Source organism: Tympanuchus pallidicinctus, unplaced genomic scaffold (assembly GCF_026119805.1).
Source record: "Tympanuchus pallidicinctus isolate F22 unplaced genomic scaffold, pur_lepc_1.0 scaffold27, whole genome shotgun sequence".
Classification (NCBI taxonomy): domain Eukaryota; kingdom Metazoa; phylum Chordata; class Aves; order Galliformes; family Phasianidae; genus Tympanuchus; species Tympanuchus pallidicinctus.
Window position 1 is genome coordinate 1,572,865 of NW_026294744.1, and position 25,093 is coordinate 1,597,957.

Here is a 25,093-nt window from a genome sequence, read left to right on the forward strand (position 1 = left end):
ACTAGGAATGATCTGTTGTTGTTGGCTATCCTAGTTCCCAGATGTGATTGAAATTGATTCATGCTTTTAGGAGTGAGAATAAAAACATAAATTATAAGTTCCCTAACTATTTGGTGTTTGCTTTTAAAAATTATGAACTATCATGATTTTTTAGTTTGAGATGACACTATTTAGTCTATTTGATAACTTTAAATATTTGTTCTCTCAGTGAGAAAAAATACCATGGAAAATATATTATTTTACATAGTTGTACTTAAATACAAAGCAAAGTAAGACACCACTCTGTCATTCCAGACTCTCTGACACTCCCCATCTACAAGTAATCTGTGGGCAGCATAGCAGCCAACAACCTAAAGCAGCAAAATATAATCCATCTTTTCCACTAAACCCCAAATTTCCCTAAAGTACTTTACTTTTCCTGTCTCTACTATGGATAACAGAGAATCTTGTTTTTCACTACTATCTAGTTTCCTTTGGTGTCTTTAAAATAAAAAATAAAAAAATTAAAGTTCTCTATTAATATGTTATTGACAAAAGATACAAAATTGAGAGTGATAAATGGTTTCACCTGTCTTCAGAATAGATGTGATCTTGACTTCTCTAGCAAGCTCAATTTTAGTTTTTGCATTTCAAAGTGATCATCTTAAATATCTTGAGTGTACCCTCCTTCTCTCATGATCTTCCACGTAACTTTTTTTACCGTTTCAATCTCTTTAAGCAAATTTGTCCTGTAAAGGCAAAAACAGCTTTGTCACAGCTGAGCCTAATACTCACATTATGACCTTGCTGCGCACATCCCAGAAGATAGTTTTAAATAAGAAGTTTGGTCATTCTTCTGATTCCTCTAGTCAAAGCCATCCATGATGGTGGGTAGAAAGATGCTATTCATCTATCTATTCAGATGGAACCAGCTAGGAGCTGCTAATTAACTTATCAGAAACCAAACAAACCAGTCTTCAGACTGTCAGTAGCTTTTGACCAGTCTAAGTAGGTCAAGATTTAAAGCTGAAAAAGTTTCTTCTACTCCCGTATGGAAGTCTTGCTTCACCATCTAGTCTATTTCTAAGCAATAGGATGGCTATGGCTCTGTGGACTAGTGAAGTGACAGGGGTGAGAGTTTGCCTGGGAGAAAAAACTGATTTATCTCAATAGAAGTTTTCAATAGAACTGATTTATCTCAATTAGAAGCTGCTACAGACTAGAAGTCTTGTAAGCAGTATCTCAGAAACCAGACGAATGACAGAAGAAGCAAGGGTCTTCTTAGGGGTAACTACAAGACTGAAAGATGATGTATGTATTTTTCAGAAGGATGCTTACTCTCTGAAACATCCAGTTGTCTTTGTTGGCTCTGACAATAATTTATCTTTGGGTGGGGAATTAGAAGGAGTAAATAAAATGATAAAAACCCCAATTCTAGATCTCACTGTCTTTTACGTGTCACCTTGCCTTTTGAGAGATCCTGCAATGCTCTGTGTTGCATAACTTCTGATGAAGTCACTTTGTCACTATATGATGAACTGCAGCAGTAATCCATTTCTGGATTGATCAATTTTAATATTAGATACATTGATATTAATATGGAGGAAACCATCAAATTTTCAAAGACCTCTTTCTATTTATTTATCAGTATTTGAGAACTGAGCTCAGTGTGACTATCTACACTACATAATACTAGTTCAGAATATTCAGAACGACCTCTCTTCTTTTAAAATTGAGTGAAATCTTTTTAGGAAAATTACAGTTACTATGGGAATGCACTGCTCATTTTGATAAAAAGATTCTATAAATTATACTTAGTACTTGAAATGCTATATTTTAATCAAAAGAATGAACACTCAGATGGATTTACTGAGTCTTTTAGTAACATTCCTGGGCATTAATGTTAGCAGTAAAGTACAGTGTATTGGAGTTTGCCTTGGAGGCCAAATGATGACATATATTTAGCTGGTTTGTCAGATCTGAAGAGATCAGGAAGGATGTAAAACAAACTACTTTGACATTTTTCATTTGAATCACAGAAAAAAAGCAATATAAAGTTTGTTGCAGTATAATCCAGCAGGCAGTAACGAACCACACAGTAATTCTCTCATTTGCCATCTGTCCCAGTAGGATGTGGGAGAGAATCAGAAAGAAAGTTGAATGCATGTGTTGAGAAAAAAACTATTTACTAAGACAGAAAAGGAAGAGAATAATAATAGTAATAACAGTCATTACATACAAATATATACATATCTACATGTGAGATGCTCTGAAAATATTGCATCCTATTATGTTGGCCTGTGACCAACATAAGGTGGATGCTGGTGGTATGGCAGTAGAAGTTGAACCTTCCCACCAACGTGCCATTTGCTGCTGTATGATGGTAGCAGAGTGGTGCTCAGACAAAATAGATTCTGACATAGAAGTGTATGTGAAGAAAAAGTTATGTCATTGAATTGCTCCACGTGAAAGAAATTGCTCCCATTGACATTCATCAACACTTGCTAAAAGTTTATAGAGACTAAACAGTTGTTAGCACAGTGAGGAGGTGAGTTGTGGCATTTCAGCAGTGGTAATAGAAACATGAAAAACAAATCACATTCTGGGCAGCCATGAAGATTTTTGTGACTGTGGCATGCAGACTGTTGTTCATTGCATAACTAATGGTGCTGACTACATTGAAAGATAGTGTTTCGTAGCTGAGAATTTGCTCTATCAAATAGTGTTATTGTGCTCTTTATATCTGTTGTGGTTTCCATGGAAATATATATTTCCATGGAAACTATATTTTCAAAGCAAGAGATGCATAAGGCAATTGCTCACCACCCCTGACCAATGCCCAGTCAGTCATCACAGACAGTCTTTGAGCAGCAGCCACCCCCCAGCCAGCTCCCCTCTGTTTTATAAATGCTTTTTTAGGTCAGCTGTTCTGGTTCTGTCCTTCCTCAGCTCCTTGGGTTCCCCCCACTCCCCTTGCTGGCAGGACAGTATAAGAAGCCAAGAAACTGAAAAGTCCTTGGCTCTGTACTGCATTGCTCAGCATCAACTGAAATATTGGTGTGTTATCAACATTATTTTTTTTCTCAAAGCCAAAACATAGCATCACACCAGACACTACAAAGAAAAGCAACTCTGAAACCAGGACAATTACGTATGCATTAAATTCATCTTTCACTATCTATGCACTAAAACATCTTTCATTGACCACCTCATCTGCCCAGAAACAATTGCCTCTTTCTGTGTGGGGAAGGGGAACAATTATTTTTTTCTATGCTAGTTGTTCATGATAGTACAAGTGCTGAGAGAACAGTAACTTTGAGATTCAGTTTAGCCATGTGTTTTCCCAAAAAACAATTGCATTCTCAGGGCTTTCAAGATTTTTTTTTAATTCATTGATGTGCATTGGATATTTGAAAGGACAGAAGGGGAGCAGGAAGACTTCATTTGGGTTAGATTTACTGCTGGACTCCATTTGGATATGTTGCCTTTTAGTCTTGCTTCTTTCACTGTTGACATGCTCAAATGAGAGTTTCCTTTGAGGACTATTTCTTGTTTTGCAGACTTGTGTGCAACATGTAGGAGAATCACAGAGAAGACAAAAAGCTTACAGCATAAAGTGAAAGAAGCTGCAGAGGTAGTCAGGAAAGTACAGGCTGGAGTGAGTGGTTGGAAAATCTTGCTTAAGTCACTCAACATCAATGAAACCTGGCCAATCTGAATTCTACCAATCAGTACCTCTACACTGACCTCCTCCCTTGCTGTATTAATCCATTTGCTACCCCCATGTCTTCCTGCTATGCTATTTCACCACTGGAAAACAAACAAAACAAAGCAGCAAGAATCAATAGCGAAATGAAGCAATCTCTCTATGTTTCTGTGTCTGCAAGCATTCATTTTGCTCCCTGGACAAAGCCAGGTGAAGAATGATCCAACAGCCCAAAAAATATCCCAGGAAGGAAGAGTCACAGCAAGAGACAGCAATATGAAAACTGATTGCATGTCTGTGCATTGTCACAACTGTGTTTTCTAGCAGGAAACGATGAGCTCAAATGTGTTCACAAACAAGAGAGCAAAGATATAGCCTGGCAACAATAAACACAAGGAACTCCACTTCACAGCAAGACTACCAGTAACTTCTGCAGGATTAGGATAATCCTTCAAAAAGAAAGGAGAATATTGTAGACAATGTTATCTAAAATTACAGTTGTTTTCAGTCCTTTTTAACTTTCCTATCACTTTTCTGTAGCTTGCATATTCAAAGAATACAAAGACCTTAAAATATCAGCTGCAAGTAATTTCTTCATATTAAAAACAAATAGAAATTCTGAAATTAATCCCATAGCAGCACAAGGCTATGAACTAAGATCTAGTTCAAAGAAGGGTATCTATCTACTAATACAGATAGTTCAGCCAAAATAAATCTTTATTTTCAACAGATGCCACGTGTGGCTTAAATATTCACACACACCCCTGTTAGAATAAATTTTAGAAATGTTCTCCACTCAACAAAACAAATGTAACTTTTGTGAGTTGATCTTAAGAAAAGACTATCATTTTTCTTCCCCAGTTTTATGTTACCCTTTGGCCTTTCAGGGATTAATGTTTTCAGCAAAGGTGGAAACCTCTACTAGATAAACTTTAGTGCCCAGATGAATGCAAAACATGGTATACATCAGCTACACAGTGCCAGCTAACATTTGGAGGTACAGATGAGTAAAGCAATGTGACAGGACCAGACTAATGATTTTGGCGTGTTAACACTTTTTATTTGATTTTTGTTGTTGTTTTGACTTCAAAAGCACCTTAATAGAATGCACAGTGGACAGAGGTTTGATGGAGGAGATAGTTACCTGAAAAATGTAGCGCCCTACTGAATAATCAGAATAATAAGAGTAGGAGAAAACTTAGCCAAATATTGAAGCCCTTCTGCAGTCCCGGATTTATAGATGATTCACTTACAGCCTCAATCTTTAGCACTTGTGCTCTTGGGGTAATCTCAAGCAAGACTGAGAGCAGTTCCTTACAGGCCATCATGGCTACATGAAAATAAAAATAGTAAAAATAAACAAAGCACATCCACACACACACACACACACACACACAAAACAAAACAAAACAAAACAAAAAACACATCCCAACCTAGATAGCCTGAAGAAATAGGCTTAAAACATTAAAAAACAGCTCTGAAGTATATTTTCTATAAATCTAAAGTTCAAAAGCAAGAAATTTTTCTTGCTGGACGGAGAAAAGGAGGAGAGAGCATGGGAAAATTTGTATTAAACTCATAAAAGAGAGAGTTGGAACAGAATTCAGTTATATTAAATAAGAGTATCCAAGACTTCCTGTTTATTTTAAGCTGCCCTACTAGTCCTGAACTTTCACTTCCAATGTAGCAACTTCTTGTTGCTTCTTGCTGTTTCACTGCAGATTTAAATGTGTTAGCACCTGTTTGCCATAGGAGGATGAAAAAGGAAATGAAGATCTCATTTAGACATAAAAGACATAAAGAAAGCTGAAAGTAAGATAAAAAATATATACCTGGCTACTGTGAGGGGAGATATTAATTTCAGACATGATGTTTGGAGCTATACTGTTTGAATGACATGGACTTTGTCATCAATTTTAATCATGTGTACGGAGATGAGAGGATAGATTTCAGAAAAAATCTTAAAATGAACAAACAAAAAACCAGCAATTTTGATTGACAGCTTTAGCATTGAATGAAAATCTCCAACTCTTCTTTGAGATGGGATGTCTGGAAAAAATAAGTATTAATGGAAAACTTAGAATGAAGGACTTTAGGGAAAAGAGGTGGTTGTCATCTATCCAAAACGTCTATCGGGTACTTTGAAAATGCAAGTTTCAGAGTCCCCAAGCAAGACTTCCAAGCCTCTAGACTGGCCCAAGCCACATGAATGCTAGGGAAGTGTACAAAACCACTACTTTCCTTTGGCTCATTCACCTAGAGTTGTTAGAGTTTCCTGACTAGAGAAAAAGAATCTGCTGCAGGGAATTCAGGACAAATAGTTGTCTGGGATCACTGTGACTTTTTTTCCTTTTTTTTTTTTTTTTGTTTTTTCCTAAAGCTGTAATGATGCCCAGTTCATCAAAAAAATAACTGAAGTATTTTAATCAACAGCATTGGATTTCATTGAAGCACAATAGCCAACAGAAAAACACTGTATTTGTTAGAAACGCTTCACAATAATTAGATTCTTCCCCATGATAATAACAAGGAAATTAACATTTAAATAAACTTTTTGCTCATAAAATATCATCTATCAATCACTCTTCCTGTTTCGTACTTCTGCCTTGCAGAGTTATAAGTCCTCTTCCTCATAAATACGACACAGGGTAAGGAAAAGGAGAGAGAAGATAGGCTGTAAGGAAATAAAATATCAAAATCTATGTTTTTACTGAATATACTTATTTGCTGCACTAATGCAGTATTTAGGAAGACAGAGCAGGAGTCTTGAGCATTTAACTTATTCATAAATTACCATAAGCAAAGCAGTCTATTTTGCTAAACCCATTTTCTTCAATACAGTTCTTACAGCATTCATTCTTCCACTCATCCAAAGTTTAGTGAAAACAGAAAATAAAAGTTATTATCTACACTTTGAGATTGCTTTTTTGTTTAGTTTTCTGTTTGTGATTCTTTTTCTGGATGGACAAATTGTCTGTATTTTTCCTATCTTCTATTTCTTGTCCACTCCAATCTACTCAATCACCAAAGCTTTCATCTTTTTCTATTTCTTTAACAGTCTTCCTTTCCATCTCCCATGCCTTTTCACCTTTTCCTTGCCTTCCTGAGAGTACGTGTCTCCTCCAGGTTGTGCTTCAGGCAGCTCAGAAATTACTTGGGAACTATCCTCCCAGACCCTTTCCCACAAGGTGTTAAACCTAATACTTGGGCAGCACTTCAGTTTCAAATGTAAAATTCTGCGTCATTCTACCCACTTTTGCCAAAGTGACTGAAAGAAAAAATTTGTCCAGAAAATAAGAGGCAGCATATGATAGCATTTGATTTCTTACTGGGAAATGCACAAACTACATCTGAAACAGAAAGTTACAGAGATGTGGCATCATGTTCTCTGTGGAAATCTTATGTTTGCTGAAGGGGAAGTAAAGAAATTGCCAATAGCTCCCCACTGGCTATTGATACACAGTCAAACTTTTCACCCTCACAGTCCCACCACACCTTACTTTAAATCCCAGATCAGATTATTTTTATTTTTATTAAAATAGCTTATGATTTTATTGGGTCTACAACTCAAAGAGATTTTGTTTCCACTAAAAATGCATAGCTAAACACAAGTGGGTAGAATTCAAAAGACTGAAGCAGATATATTTATTTGTAATTTATTAAAAATCTCTCAATACAGATAAATGTTCCTGACTTAATACTTTTTTATTGTTTCACCTGCTATAAAGCAGGAATTGCAAAGGGGTTATCTAATCTGGCTGGAGCTGCTTGAAGTGTCTGAGGATCCTCTGAGGAAAAGCAAACTAAGAAGCCACCCACAGTAATAACTCCCAGCTGCCTTCTGAAGGTTGAGGCTCCCCGTATGAGCTTTGGACTCCGGGACCCATACAAGTCACAAGCAAGCTGCTTCCCTTGCGCAAATACATTTGCTTGTGTGATCAGAGAAGGAGGCACAGATGCATTCTGCAAGAAGTCCTTATACAATGCTCTGCGAAACTGTCACTTGAAGCCCTTGCTACATTTCTACTCATGTTTGGTTTTGGATGTTACAACAAATTTTCTTGCTATTCCCCGTGCTGTGAACTTGCTTCTGGATCAGATCCCTTGAAGGTCAGAGGAAGTAAATTCAAATATGGTAGATGAAACGTAACGTCTGTGGTGTTCCCACTTGTTCCAGCAGTCACACACAACAAACAGTGCAATATATGCTGATTCCATCTGAGTAGTGGGCCTTATTTGGAGGTCTTTTCTAATTATCCTGTGTTATGTTCTTGTTTCTTACAAGCTCTCTTGTTAATCAGTTCCATGTTATTAAAAGATGCTTCCTTTGCGTCTTTTTTGCCTTTCTAAGATATTAGGAAACTCCATTTTTGCCCTTTGTACATTCTCTTCATTAGCAAAATCTTTGCTGTAGTTTTCCTAAAGCTGAAGTACTCAGACTGTGATATATTATGTACGGTAGCGGAGTCCTATTTTTAGTATGATATTAAAAGACGCTGCACACAGCAGTTTTATTTTGTGAGCTCTGGCTGTGTAGAAAAAAGATTAATATTTCATTTCATAGTGACCTCTCTATCTGCCACACCAAAACCATCTAGATTTGTTGCCTGCTGGGCATGTATGAAGACTGTACACTATTTTCATTTCCTAGTTTCAAGTGCCAGCTGTCACCTATTAGATGATCTTGTGGCTTGCTGAATATTCCTGGCTTTGTCTGAAGAAGAATCTTCCCAATGGTGAAGAGTGTTTCTCTATTATAGCAAGGAAACTTCAGCAACCAACGTCATTAGATCTCATTCCACTAAAAAATAAAAATCATCAGTGGAATTCCACGTTACATAGCTCATTCTAGCAAAGCAAGGTTTTTGGCTAACAGACAATAACTCTCTTTTTCTTTTGCACTGAACACTGAACCTATAAATTCTTACTTTAGACAAATTAGTATCACAGAAAATTATTTCAAACCATGGTACACTTTTTTTTCTTCTAACACAATAAATTTTCCAATGAACTTCTGAACCTTTTAACTTTTTTCAACAAAATATCTGTGTTAACAGGAAAAATAAAGTTTCTAAAAAAAGTCTTCCTCTAGGATGGCATTTTTCTCTTGCCAAATAAAACTAATCAAAACTTTTGTTTCTCTAGAAATTTAGCTTCCCAAGAAAAATACACCTGCAGCTATCAGAAGCCTTGCTTGAGCACGCAGACTTTCTTTTTCATGAACAACATTAGAGGGCACTTCTGCATTGCAGTCAGCTTCAGCCAAAGAAAGGGACAAGTCTGATCTTAGTGCTTGAATTGTTTTTGAAATCAGTAACAACTTGAAATCTTTTTCAGCCTCATTCAAATTTTTATTCAGATCATTACGCAGGCAGCATCTTAAGTCTTGTTAAAGCTGCTCCTGGAACTGCTGTGGGGCAAGGTGGGCACATGTACTTTCTGCAGAGGTCAGCAGCCTGGGTGGTGGGCCTGGAGCATGGGCTTCCCTCCCATCCCATATTCCTGCACCCCCTTACCCTGACGACCCTGTCCCTGTGCTCACCCAGGGGCTCACCCAGGGCTGGGATGTTGGATTAGGGGGCTGTGAAAGCTTTATTGCAGGAAGATGCTATGGGTTTGACAGCTCTATTGATTTTGAGTTTTTTTTCATTTAACAATCTTGCAATTTCAGCTGACAAAAACATGTGGTTATTATATAATCTCTGCTTTCTCTGAAAGAAAAACAAACAGCTTTCCAACCTGACTGATTACAGAAGGCAGCTTGAAAAGGAGATCTAAAACCTTAAATATCAGAAGGTCATTTGGAGGTAAAGTAAAAACTCGATATTTATTTGCTTATTTATTCTAGAAATGCCATGATTTTAAAACTAATTTTCTTATTTTGAGGGTTCTGTCTCACATTTTATGAAAGTTTCAGATTAGAAATGCTGACATAAGCAAACAAGAACTATCACTGTAATTAAATAGCTCTAGTTTATCCAAAAACCTTTATGAAAACATTTCAGTCTTCTTTATAGAATCACAAAATATCCAGAGTTGGAAGAGTTCATCAAGCCCAAATCCTAATGACATGATCTCTTCAAAAGTTATGTAACATTATCAGCAGAGGAGGCTCACCAGGTGTGTTTTCTTATTTTTCGTTCTCCAGGGCCTGGCCAATGCAGTTGAGTTCCTGATCCCAGAACACCACTGAAATGTGATTACAATTTATCCTGTGCCTTTCTCTCCACTAGGAGGCAGGTTTTCACAACACGCTTTAAGAACAATCTTCAAAGTTTGATACTGTACAGATTAAGTAGGCAAAGCCTGCTTGCTTTTTTCAGATTACAGAGCTTTGATTTGAACCACCCCCTTCTCACTTATAACATCAGGGATAGGCTTTAGGAACCTCCAATCTTACCTTGGGGGTAAGGAAGTGAAAAAAGAGCAACAGAGCGGCATTTTGAAAATATCAGTCAATCTGGACTAAGTTTTCCCATAGAAAACTCAAAGTTTTGACCTAAATTTATTTTGTTCAGTCCTATCCAAAACTACACAGTTTCTTTCCGAGAAATTATTTGTTCATCATTCAAGCCACACTTAATACTCAACCTTCTATCCAGCTCTGCAGGTACATCTAGTAATCAGGATCCCTCAAAGACTCCCAGATAGACTGTTTTCTTGTGTACTGTTTCATTTGCTGTAGGGGGCTGCATTTCACCTTGCATCACTTGTGCCACAACCATTACATAAACAGAGTGCAACTTGCTGTAACAACTAGCTGGATCTGGGACTTTTCCTGAACAAATTATCTTGGTGTTTTTCACATTCACTCATACTTATGAGCACCAGAGGGATTGGCTTTGGACAAGATCAGAAGTGAAGATCAGCTTTGTCATTGTGTTGTTCAGGCTGAGTGGCACAAGACATATGCTTCTGTGGGAGCATGAACATTTGTGCATCTGTTCATCTCTCCCTCCCATTCAGGAGTCTGTATGCCTCTTGTCTTGGCAGCTCATCTATTCAAGTTTCAGCTACCTGATTCATGCAGTAAAAAGCCTTCCCACAGAAAACATACTGGATGAACCACTTTGTTTTTCCTAGAGCAGTGCAAACAGTTATTGAAAGGGGAATTTTAGGCAGATTGTGCCTGGTAAGGAAAGCTCGCTAAATAAATATGCAATGTTAATTATTGTTTGCCTATTTCAAGTGAGCACTTCAAAGTGCTTTGCAAACCATTATTTAAACTGAAATTTAGTACCATGATGTAGTTAAATATTATTAACTCTGCTTTTTTTTGCAGGTGGGAGATTATGACAAGGAAGGTGAAATGTACTGCATTAAGTCTGACAGCAGCAGGCCTGAGAGCTGAACCTCTAAGCCTCATCTCACTAGCCCTTGTCCTATTAGACCTTTGTACTGTGAAAAGATGTGGTTACTTCAAGGAGTGTGGCGAGAGGAAGTGAAAATTTGAATGGCAGATCTAGAAACCATGTAAAGGGGGGACCCTTAACATAAGAGGGAACAGCAGGAGAAGTGATTGCCTAAACATGCATAAACATGGCACTGTGTCCCATGTCCCACACTCTTTGGAGAAATTCTTGACTGACAGCAGCCTCTGTGGTTAATTATAACTGTGGATCTTGCTAACATCCTTAGTGAGAGATTTTATAAATTAGTCCAACCTTCAAGTCAGCTCTACACTACTGGAAAATTTTTTTGGTTTACTATTTCTCTGAAGTAGCTTTACCCGTTCAAGTGTCTCACACAGCTTTTGTCCTCCTGCAGCATTAGACTCTCCTTGCTAGTAAGCAGCTGTATTAAAGTATCTTGGCTGAACCTTGCACTGTTAGCCAGGAGCTGAGCCTCCCACACCACGTATGCTAGTCTAGAGTCACAGCTAGAGGAGGAGTTATCTGAAGTCAGAAGGTGACTCTTTGGAAAGAGGTGCTGACCATCATTTCCCAAAAATGGGACATAGGTATTATGGATGTTTCACCAGCTCCTCATATGATTAATGTTTCATTATCCGCTCTTGACTCCTGCTGGAGACACTGTATCTCCTATTAGTCTTATTCTTCTATTCTCTTAGCTGGTCTTCTTCCTTTGTTTAATCACCTTAGGCCTGTTTTCAATGGAAATTCTAAATGAATGAAAGAATAAGTGTGAAAAAAGGCTAAGAGTTCAGAACACCTGAGAAAAGGCTCACCTGAAGTAAATGGTGAAAGGAAGCAGAACTGTGCCATAGTGCTCATGTATCTGAGACTGGTCAGAAAAGAAACGAAGGGTGGAAGTTGGGCCAACTGGGGAGGCAACTGACAAAGCATTCAAATTTGTATGGTTACATTTGGGAAGGACTTTTGCAGAAAAGACAAGTATAAGTGCAAAAACCAGGGGGCGACTTCCTTTTTCAGCAATCTGGCTTTTCCTCTCCTAGCATAGCTTACACAGTCTTGGAAGATACTACTTTTCACTGCTTCTAAAATACATCCAATCATTCTTATCAGTTGTACTTGACAGCCACTCCTGACCTACTTGGCATGAGCTTTGTGAGGTCAGCTCCTTTGTGCGGCAAGCCTGTGAGGCAGCAGTGCAGATGGTTTTTAAGCAGGCTCAACTGGTGGCAGGACTATGCCCAGACACCCAGCAGGTGACCTGTTCCTGCGTCTTGAGGGCTGGGCTACCTCAGCTCCCTGCCACCATAAGGCAAGGTGATTTTCCTTGCATGTAGAAGCTCTCCGGCTCTTAAATAATGCCCGAGTGATTCTAAATGCCTTTCAAATTCTGCCCTATACTGTGTATGCATGCAGGTGAAGCTGTGCATTTTTTATACACTACATTGGTGTGTACAACTATTTACACATGTCATTCATATATGTATGTGGGTAGGATATATGACACATGTACAGAGGCAGTGAGCCACTAGATGGGGCTGCAGGAGGAAAGAGATAAAAGTGAGTCAGAATATAGGCAATTCATCATGATCAAGACGAGTTGTGTGTTTAGTATCCTTGCCTGTGCGGAATCTTTACTGAAAAGATTGACCATAATAGCAGCGTGCAGCACCTGTAACCTCACCACGGGAAGGGAAGCAAACATGCTTTTCAAGCCAAGATGCAGAGTATTTTACCAGGAAAAAAAACATTGTATCCCTTCTATTGTAAACTATGGGTGAATGTGCTTATTATACATTCAGACCATGAGGCAGATGGTAACAAACCACATGCTTGTGGATTATCCCACTTTTTCCACATTTGCATTCTCAAAACCACTTTTGGTGCCCGTGGTTTAACCTCTGTTTCCCTAACTCCTGTTTATGAGTTGAGTGGTCGCATGTCATCATGTGGAGTGGGAAAGTGTGTTCCGGGAGCAAGAAGGTAGAAGTGGTTCCATATGGTGAAAGATCTGACTATGTCGAAGTATTTAAAAAAATACAGAAAGAGGAAAAGGCAAGAGTAAACATTTCAAAGAGACTGAGAATCTAAGACAATTTGACCTCTTACAAGAGAAACTTGTTTGTATGTGAAAGGGAAACTTCATGATTTTTTGGTGTTTGCATCAGACAGATTTACCTTCCACTGTTCTATGGAAAACTGAGTCTAAAACCTGAGAGATTTCAGTCAGGGTACAGGAGGCCCCTGAGAGAAACTGCCAACTTCTTCTGAAACTGCTGATTACAGTGAAAAAAATACAAACAAACTTTCCTTAGAGAACGTTAAGTCTGTCCATAACAGTGTTAAGAAGTGAAATGAGACTAAGTATGTTGTTCCAGTTTGATGAGACTATTCATCCAGCAAAGTCAGAACCCTTATGCTTTGGGGAAACGTGAACAAAACATAACACACATCCTTTATTCAAAATGAGTATCAGAGATGAAATCTGTTACAATATTATGTAACACATGAAATATCACAAAATTATGCAACAAAAAATGAGAAATGATCTTTCACATTCCATGTTTGTATGAAAATATAACAGCATGGACAAAAACCCATTGTTGGCCCAATGTGGGTATAGAAGTTATTAATTCAGGTATTTTTGTTTATAAAGATTAAACAAAGAAGGATGAACTGGAATTTAACTCTAGAGAATACTTCTACAGTTTTACCTTCCATGGGTGTCATGTTTAAGTATTTCATAAATGAAAGGATGTTTTACCCAATAAGACTGTGGTATTTATATATATTTAATTATACAGCATGAAGCAGTTTTGTAAGTCAAGATCTCTAGTTCCTTGAATTCTTTTGAAAATTAAGGGTCCCTGAGAGATTTCTAATAGGGTTCCCAAAATGGTATATATTTCTTGATGTTTAGATTGAAGTTTTGAGGGCCATCTTTGGAATCCTAAGCCAGTAACAGAAAAAGTTTCATCGCTTAGTTCAAACTGGCACTTACACTGTTTTTTATTAGTGGTTCTTAGGACTGCAGACTTGAGAGTTTTCAGAAGTCAGGCTAAGAAACCTGCATATCGCTCAAAAACACTTAGCTCTGCCTTCAGGAGAAGAAGATGATCTTTGACAATGTACCAGATAATGCGTAGAAGTGGGGTTGAAATTCCAGCTTCTCTTTGCCATTAGCAAATTTAAAGCCAATTGTTTTAGGAATATATCCAGTACACATTTTATCAACAAATTAACTTACTCATAATCACAACTCAGGAAAAAAAAAGACATGTAATACGCCATCATTTCAGAAATGGAAGCAGAATGGAGAGGTCTGTAGAAGGGACAATACAGAGTGACAGACACAAGACAGGACTACCCGGGTGGCAACACCAAGACTGCTTTACTCCCTTGAAAGAGGATTGGATTTCTCACAGAATGTCTGAAACTTTCCCTGAGTCAAGTTTAAACCTGCAAATTGTACAAAAACACTTTCTATCCAGCTAGACATCCTATCACAGACCTGTTCTTTATTCTGTAAAGCTGGTGGTGGGTGGTTTTCAGTTAACTTCCTCCCCACACACACTTACTGCCCTTTTCTGCCAAGTTAGAGAGATGAAAAATCATATATACTTGCATTTACCAAGTGATCTCCAAAGCAACTTAATACTGGTTCAAGTCTTCCTTGTCTTATAAATCTGATTTGTTCTGTAGATTATTTACCTACCACTTCTAGTGTGTCTCCAATAAATTAAAATCTGCTGAAGTGGTAAAATATATGAAAGATATAGTGGATGGTCTGCAGGCTGTACAGTGGAACCATTATTCTAAGAGGAAGTAGGAAAGGCAATCATAAAATTTTGAAAAATTATGCAATAATTTTGTAGTTATTGCCCATCTGTACACATTACAGTAATCTACTTCACAGATATATAAATAGAACTGGCAAGTAAAAGATGTACTTTTTGCCTCCAGTCACGGCACCAGGCTTCAGCAAAAGAAATTCAATTAAAGACTTTAGAAAAAGTATTGTAAGCATTGATCAACACATGGAATCTAATCAACTCTCTCTCCCAACCCCCTTCTCTTCACTCCTCCATGCTTGCACTCACCCCCATTTAGGACAATTTTGGAAGAAAGATGACAAAATTTAATTGCTTCATTTTCAAGGCAACTCTGATACACTGCATGACTTCATCCTCAGAAGGCAAAAAGTCCCATAAATCACACCTACTGAGTGTGCCCATTAGCGCTCCAGTCTGACAACTTTATGCCTAATACTCTCCAAACAAGGACCACACATAACTGAGACTTTAAAATTGCCTGTGACTCACAGTGGCTTTTATAACATGCACTCAGCTCAAAACGACTTAACTTACATGGTTTTTAATCATATTTAGGCATAGAATACCTTTCTCTAATTCCAGACAGCATATATTCAAAAGACAAAAAAGCAAGGTACATTCAGCAGAGCTCTTTCTCTTGCAGTTCCCACAGAGAAAAATGTCAGTATAATGGAAAAGCAATTGTTTCATTTTGTAAAGAAAGTGGATCTTTGCTGGTGTGTTTTCCTAAAATTGGAAAAATGGTATTCTGTGTGTTACCATGGAGTGGGATAAAGGGCTAGGAAGTGATTTGTTCGGGGGTCAAATGTATATCTGCATAAATCCAAGGGAGCTGCTAAAGCTGCACTCTTTTCTTGGGAGTCTTGGTATTACAAAGACAAGTTCTGCCTCCAAAAATATTTACACTATCAGGCCCTTGAGCACTGCACTGTAATGATCCTATTTGTGTCAAATATGAACATATACATAATCACACTGACAAGATACGGTGGAGAGCTAGCACCAGCGAGGAGTGAACTCCAGTTCAAGAGCTGATTGATGATCTTCACAGAGTCAGATAAACAGCTGGTATTAAGCGATGTATATTCAAAAATATCCTAGACTTTCTGCCCCACGGAGACTGGAGACTTAGATGCAGAGGCTGCCACTGCAGGCTTCTGCACGAACAATGGACACAGAAGAAGCTTGGCACTGGATCCAAATATTTTCATGTGCTTTAGACCAGGGGTCCTATTGCTTCTCTCCAACAGTGTGACACGCATCACTACATTTGACTGAGAATCAGTTATTTCTTCACACAATAGCTTTTTTTCCCTGACTTCCCTACGGCTACAAATGTAATGGAGTGAGTAAATCTTACACACTGTCTAATAGACTTTCCTGTATTTAGAAGACAAGACCAAGGGGGTTTATATAATCAGGCTGACAGGCAAACTAACTGAAATTACAATGGTACATTAGAGTACATTCCTTAAGTTAAGAAACTGCAGTGAAAAAAATCCCCTCCACTAAAATAAGGGGGGCTAATTAAAATTCACAAAAGCTGAGAAGCACGGTAAGGAAAGCCTGTCCTTATTTCACCCCTGAGGAAAATACAAGAACCAGTATATAGAGCAGTGTAGAGCCAACACTGGCTACTTTTTGGTGGGCCCTATATGAACAGCAGGAATGTTAAGCCTTACAAACCAAACATGAGGTTTGTGAGCATATAATCTCTCCTCCTCCCAGACAGGTTAGTCTCTACCTTACATGCTTCCAGGCATCACTTCTTTCTGCCCAGGACCTTCAGCAGCACAAGCCTCAGTCTTGGTTCTGCTTTTCAATATTACAATTAATATCACTCTGCTTACACTTGCCCTCACACAAAGAGGTTTAATTACATCAACTATCCCAAAACAACAGAAAAAAATAAAGTGAGCAGAACAGCTCTGGATGCCTGGTTTCCTAAGGATTCATAGAATCATAAGATGGCTTTGAGTTGGATGAGACCTTTAAGATCATCTAGTTCCAGCCCCCATGCTAAAGGCAGGGACATCTCCCTCTAGACCAGGTTGTTTCAAGTCCCATCCAGCCTGGCTTTGAATGCTTCTAGGGAGGGGGCATTCACAACCTCACTAGGCAACTTGTTCCAGTGTATCAGCACCCTCACAGGAAAGGATTTTTTCCTAATATCTAGTTTAAATCTACCCTCTTAAAGCCATTTCCCCTCATGCTGTTGCTACCTGCTCTTCTAAAAATTTCCTTCCCAGCTTTCCTGTAGGCCTGGATATGATAAGAAGTTGGAGAAGAAGATCTGCCTAGTATAAATGAAGATCAGATTCAAGACCACCTACAGAACCTGAAGGATCACAAGTCCATGAACTCAACAAGATCCATCCACGTGTTCTGAGAAACTGCAAAGTTTCTCAGGTACTGGAAATGCTATAAGGTCTCCTTGGAGCCTTCTCCTCTCCAGGCTGAAGAGCCCCAACTCTCTTAGCCTGCCCTCACAGAGGAGGTGCTCTATCCCTCTGATCATTTTCATGGCCCTTCTCTGGATCTGCTCCAACAATTCCATGTCCTTCCTGTGCTGGGGGCTCCAGAATTGGATGCAGTACTCCGGGTTGAGTCTCATAAAAGCAGAGTAGAGGAGCAGAATCACCTCCCTTGACCTGCTGGTCACAATTTTCTTGATGCAACCCAGTATACGATTGACCTTCTGGGCTGTAAGTGCACAGTGTATTGCTGGTTCACCTTGAACCTTTCATCAACCAATATCTCAAATCCCTCTCCTCAGGGCTGCTCTGAAGCTATACTCTACCCAACCTGTATTTGGACTTGGGATTGCCCCCACCCAAGTGCAGGAACTTGCACTTGGCCTTGTTAAACTTCAGGAGGTTGACACAACCTCTCAAGCCCATCCAGGTCCCTCTAAGAGCATCCCTTCCCTCTAGCATGTCAACTTGCACCACTCAGCTTGGTGTCCATGTACAAACTTGCTGAGGAAGCACTTGATCCCACTGGCCATGTTGCCTACAAAAATCTTAAATAACACCAGCCCCAACACTAATCCTTGAGGAACACCACTTGTCACTGGTCTTCACCAGTTGACTACAACTCTCTGAGTGTGACCATCCAGCCAATTCCTTATCCATCAAATGGCCCATCCATCAAATCCATTTATTTTCAATTTGGTGACCGGGATGTGATGTGGGACAGTGCTTTGTGCAAGTCAAGTTGGTGATGTCAATTGCTGTTCCTTTTTCCGCTGACACAGTAACTTCATTATAAAAGGCTACCAACTTTGTCAGGAGTGACTTACCCTTGGTGGAGCCATGTTGGTTACCACCAATCACCTCATCTTTATTTTCCATGTGCCTTAATAGGGCCTTCAGGAGGATCTGCTCCATGATCTTGCCAGAAACAGAAGTGAGACCGACTGTCCTGTAGTTCCCTGGATCTTCTTTTTTTCCCTTCTTGAAAATGAGGGTTATGTTTCCCCTTTTCCTGTCAGTGGGAACTTCACCAGACTGCCATGGCCTTTCAAATATGATGAATAGCTGCTTTGCAAATTTACCCACCAGTTCTCTCAGAACCCATGGATGGATCTTGTTGAGTCCCATGGACTTGTGCTCCTTCAGGTTCTGTAGGTGGTCTTGGACCTGATCTTCATTTATATTAGGCAGATCTTCTTCTCCAAGTTCTTATCATATCTATCTGCAACTTGAGTGGTGCAGATAGAGCCATCGCCAGTGAAGTTTGATGCAAGGAAGTAATTGAACACCTCAGTCTCCTCCATATCCTTCATCACAAGGTGTCCGTTTTCCTTCCAGAGAGGGCCCACATCCTCCCTGACCTTCTTTTTATCACTAATATACCTGTAGAATGTTTTCTTGTTCCCCCTTTATGTCCCTGACTAGATTTAATTCTATCTGGGTTTTAGCTTTCCTTACCTGATCCCTGGCTGCTCAGACAACTTGTTTGTAATCCTTCCAAGTAATTCATTATCGAATCCACTCCCTATAGACTTTCTTTTTGCACAGTGTACAGTTTTATAATTCATTGTTTCAAATGATCTAGACTCAAACATACACTTTAAATCATCATGAAAAATCAACATGTCTAAGCTGATTTTGACATCTTATCTCCTCTCTAGCTACTACTATTTAAAGGACGCTTAGTTCTAAGGTCAGTCAGCTTCTAAGCCTCAAAAGCTGATTAGCACTACTGGAATGTATTTTTTTCTATACTGCTATCTTCTGGAGGGGAAGCAACTTGCTATAAAAATGGGAACAGCTACAAAATCTTGGAGATTTTGAAGATGGGAAATGAAAGTTTCTTTGTAAATAAAGAAACAAACTAAATTTGAAAAGCAATGCTTCACATTCTTTATGGGTTACATTCTTTATGGGTTGGCATGAGCCTACAGGCTGATGGTTTGGGACACTAAAGCTATGAGTGCACCACATGAAAGACAAACCAAATTTCTGATACTGCAGCATAATGGCTAGGCTATTTAAATATTCTATCTGCTTTTTTTTTTTTTTTTTTTTTTAAATGAGTACATGTAAAATACTTTTTCCATCAATGCAAGAGAGGGTATTGTTTAGCTGTTAAACACCAGAGATGGGCAACCTTAGGACACATGGAATAAATAGTGAAGAAAATGGTATAGACACATCCCAAGTATAATCTAAACTACAGTTAGTTCTGCTACATCAAAGATATAAGCTAACTTCCGGGTTTAGAAAAAGAGAAAGGATTTAGTCAGTTTAGATAGTAACAAGCAATGAAGAGAAGAGTATAAGATATCATGGATGTTCTGAAAAGGGAAAATAGTCACATACAGGGAAGTTGAAATTGTATGTATACGAGTAACTGTTACTATTATTTATTGATACAATAGTTAATGGTAATATTTTAAAGTAGAAAAGGTGGATAATCAGTGAATTTTTACACATAAAGAAAATTCAAAACCCAGAAGAAAACATTAAATCATCCTATATGCTGCTGTTAGGCATCACCAAATCCCCTTAAACCAGACACTTGAGTTGAAATATTTCTGTTCCCAGGAGATCAGACTGACTAAGACAAGTGGAGAACAGGTGAGTCTGAATAGCCACCATTTCCTGAGGCCCCTGCAACAGCAAAGAATCAAGTGCTGAAATTGTATAAAATAGTGTCTGAAGAATTAAGGCACATGATAGGAATGCATTGGTGGATAACTTCTCTAAATATTTGGTCTTCAAAAATGTTCAAGTAAAGTGAGCTGGGACACGATATGTATTATAAATTTGTTCTTTACTGAAAACTCTAAAATTATTAGGATTTAGGGAGAGTTTTCAATATAAACATATTCAATAGAGATTTGATGCTGACAATTTTTTGATTGTTTTATCCATAACTTCTGGAAAATGAGAATTCATAATTTAGGAAGAATTTGCTTAACCATGCTTCCAGCTCCACTTCCTACCACTGTTCTTTGAGTATGCTTTTGTATGGGAACTGCTGAGTCACAGCATGAACAGCTGATCACATGAGTCAAGCACTGGGTCATCTCCAGGACCACAGGTGAAGGCAATTCAGCTGTGTGACCTGAAGGGGTGGTTCTCTCTGAACTTCCTTAAGGGTTGACTGCCACTAGGGAAAGATCTTTTTCTGGTGATCCCTCTTTTTTGGAGTTTTCCACTGAAGAATTCTTGAATTCTTGAATCTGATAGATTCTTGGATCCGGGTTTTTTGGATTTAATCTTCTTTGATTATCTCTTTTCCATCATGATAATTTTTCCAACTAAAACACCTGTAAAGTACCATTTGAACTATGGTATTCTTCCAACTGTGCATTTGTTGACTGTACGGTTTTCCTCTTCCATTAGCCTCAACTTCTATTTTTAACAGTGCCAATTGGAGCTGCGCACTTTAGTAATCCTTGTATGCAAACTAGGGAAGAAAGAATAGGAAAAGATTGGAAAAAGTAGAAAGGATTGGGAAAGATTCCAACCCCTACCACAAGCAGGGAAACAAACAAAAGAAGAACTCAAATTTTAGTCCAAAGTAATAAAAAAGAAAAAGAGATCATAAATAATTATTACCTTTTTTTTTTTTATCACTGGAGAGATCTAAGTTTTTCTCAAGTTGCAGTGACTCTACAAATATCACTAGTGGAGTTCTAGGCAGAAAGCTTATCCACACAAAGTGCTCACTGTAGCTGCTCTTCCTCATTGCCCCAAGCCAATGAGAGGTGTTGCTGCTATTGTTGTTTTAATAGAACTTCATAGTACAGGTGTGCCATGGCACTATTTAAGATGGCACTAATATGATTAACTTAAGTCAGGAAGAACTGCCTTTTCCAGAGAATTTTACATATCAAATAAGAATTACACATACACATTTACATACAAATAAGAATTTCACATCTTTGTATTTTATGCTAAATTTCACTGTAAAATGTTTATCTTGCTCTTAGTCTTGAGGAGGCTTGCCTTTTCCTGATTCTTTTTTTCCCATCTTTCATAGCTCTGGAGAAATCTTGATACTGTTTAAAACTCAAGACACATTAAAAACGGCTGAACTTTTACCACTGAAGAAAACTTTATTGATAAAACTCAATGCTTTAGAGAGAATTGACATTCTTTATGCAGTAATTTAGAGATAGTAGTATCTTTTTATATATAATTTACAATGCCACTCCGTCTCCCAAGATTCTCAACAAGAATGCCTGCAGGGCAAATAATTTTATATGAAGGACATTCAATATCATAAAGGAAACATCTATGCATGTATCTCAGTTTGTTCTCTGTAAGTTTATTACAATTGGCATGTATGCACATCTAAAGGTGTCTAGGTCCCTTAGAAGTTCTGTTCAATGTATAATTTCTCATTTTTTTCCATAAAGTAATGGGTATTAGAATCTTATTTCATATTTTATCAGTGACCCAGAGAAGAAGAGGGAAGGCAGCCTCATCAAGCTGCTGGATGGCAGCTGATATATTCGTCATACAGAGGGATCTAGAGAAGCTGAAGCAATGTACTGGCAGATTCCTTATGAAATTCATGAAAAACAATTGCAAAGTCCTTTATCCTGCATGTAATTGTAATTTATCCCATGTAATTGTGATGCCTCAGGTTTGACTAGACAGATAGAAGTTCTGATGAAAAGAACCATAAATTCACGTGGTACTGATGGACAGAAGACTGAACAGGAAACAGAATTACATCCAATCAGAAAAGAAGGCTAACAATAAAATAGCTAAAACATGAGCATAGCCATTTAATTCGGAGAAGTGAGTGCTTGCTTGGCCACATCTGAAGTTCTACGCCCATATTTGTCCTATGTTTCCCTATGTCATCCCTGAATCTCCCAAACCAGGAAGATTGTTATAAACTTGAAGTTATTTGAAGGCCACTAAGTTAGCCACAGAGCTGAGATCAACTAGGGCTATAAGGAGAGACTCAGAAAACATAGTGTATTTAGTTTGGAGATAAGAATCTGGGTTTGGTGATGGGGAGACCTAGTACCTTCCAATATCTGCAAGCTGGATGCATAGCTGTAACCAGAGGGTCAACTCAAAATCTTTTCACTCACAAATTAAGGAAAGGGAAAAAACTATTCTGAGGCTGGAAAAAAAGATAACTTTTTTTTTTTTTTTCTTCTGTAGTTGAGTCAATGCATCATCTATGGAAATTAAAGGATTTGCACATAGTAGCTTCCCATCTCTTTGTCTGAGACAGGTTTTGTATCGCCAAGGTGGGAAATTCAAATTCTGGAAAATAGCAAAGCATCCCCCTCCATCATCCTCTACGCCTTCTTTCACTGTCACAACTGGTGAGTGTTTACAAGTGATCGCTCTTCAGAACCTGGTATGAGGCACAGCTGCCTTCTACAGGCAAGGAGCAAAATGCTTTAAGTGTCAGAGTCATATCAATGTAATTTATTATCTGTAATACTGATGAAGGTTACTATTTTAACAGTTATTTTAAGCCCCTTAGTATGATATTCTGGTATTTTCATATCCTTTATCTTTCTTCCTCTTAAACAAACAATCTCAGTACTTAAGATGAATTTACTGTGAAAGACTGCCTTGAGGAGAACTGAATTGTTAGTGATAGGGCATCATCAGGAATCTGCATGAGTTTCATATGCAATATTGTAAATTTGTGATGTTTATCCTAGCGCTAAGATGAAGCTCAAAATGAGTACTTAAACCTGTGCCCATGTAGACACAGCAAGAGTAAATGCATCTCAGAAAGAAAAGGACAGTTATGACAAAGTATGTTGCATTTACCATCAACAACAACCTGAGGTGAACTGGATCTGATTTACTGAATTTTTGTATGCCTTTAATCCAAGAAGGCAGATAAGCCTAAAAATGACAGATAAATGCCAATTTATGGAAGTCTTTTCCTCCAATCATATCAGTATGACATTTCACTTTGAGAACATTGCTTTAACCAAAGCAAATATTATTCCATACAAGCCTTTCAAAGGTTAGATAATGGTGAGTTATGATTTATTGCTGACCAATTTCAAAATGCAGTTTGGGGAATGTCAGTGCTTTATAATTACTATCGATCTTCAAACAACAAACAAGGTTAGGAACTATCTAGTGAGCAAATAAATCTGATACTGTGTGAGGAACTGTCATGCCACTCCCTGATATTGCTGATATGATGAGCAATATATATCATGAGCTAGACTCCTAAGTCTCAGTCTTGCCTGAGTCCAAGTCCACTTTCAGAAATTCTTCTAGTATTATGTTTGGGGATCAAATATAGTCCTTTTTCTAATTAAATTTTCAGAATTTATCAAGCTTGATGAAAATTAAGTGCATATTAATCTATTCATATGCAAAAAATAAAGCAGGTATTGATGGAAAATAATACTCTTGCCTTATTCATCTGAAACGGACTACAAAGGACAGTGCACTGTCTTCAGAGACTGAAGCTTTTCATAATCATTGCATTAAATGAGCAAAACAAATTCCTTATTCTTTCATCTTTTATTCCTTATTTCCTGGTAAATTTTATGTAATTCTGGGATTTTTTTTATAACACATTGTGATTTGAACACTCAGTTTATTAGCAAGTTTTATGTTGATAGAGAGTCATTGTCAGTGCAAGTTCAAGTTTGAAAGAAACCTTGGTAAACACAACTTGTGTGTAAAACAACATATATAGTTGGTCTTACGAATAAGGAGATCAAATATTCCATTTCATTTAGAACAACATAACTGCTTTAAAGCATGTCTTTGTTTAGATAGCAACAATTGATGTACTTTGATCTCACACCTCACAGAATCATAGAGCCATAAAATAGTTTGGAAGGGACCTTAAGAATCATCTAGTTCCAACCCCACTGCCATGGACAGGCTTGCCGAGCATCAGGATCAAGAGATCAAACTGCCCAGGGCCCCCTCAAATCTGGCTTTGAACGCATCCAGGGATGGGACATCCACAACTTCTCTGGGTGACCTGTTTCAGTGCCTCATCCCCTCAATGAGTGATAAATTTCTGCCAAATATCTAACCTAAATCTCCCCTCTTATAATGTAAAACCATTCCCCATTTTCCTATCACTATCAGGCTGTGTAAAAAGTCAGTTTCTCTCTTGTTTAAAAACTCCCTTTAAGTACTGGAAGGTCTTGATGAAGTCTCCCTGGAATAGTGTCCTCTCCTAGCTAAACAACCCCAACTCCCTCAACCTCAGTTCAACTTGCCTACTCTCAAAGTATCAGCTCGGGAGCCAGCCTAATCGCAGGACATTTCTGTGAAGGATTAAAAAGAACAGTGGTAACTGAAAAGAAAGCATTTGTAGTAAATGTCTGTCAGAAGTGGAAAAGATCCAAATGCTTAGCAGACTGGTGGTCTCTTCTACTCAGTCATATCAGTGAGACTAAGTTCCACATCTGCCCTCCATAGGTAACAGACTTCTTAAATTACATTTTGCTTTAAGAGGAGAAAAAAAAAAATCTTTCCCTCCTCATGCAAAACCATGATTTATCTGTCATGTCAGTAGCATCATATTCATAAATATACCACCATGCCTGGTGTTTTCCATTGAAATTGACAAAAGTACCTAGAAAAAATGAAATGAAAATTTCAGGAATTTCTGATTAGACTTAGCAAATTGTGAAAGAATAGTGATAACTGCTATCAGTTTAGAGTTATGTGCTGCCTGGTCCTTCTATTTTACAAACGAGCTTAGCCATAGAGCATACCTACTTC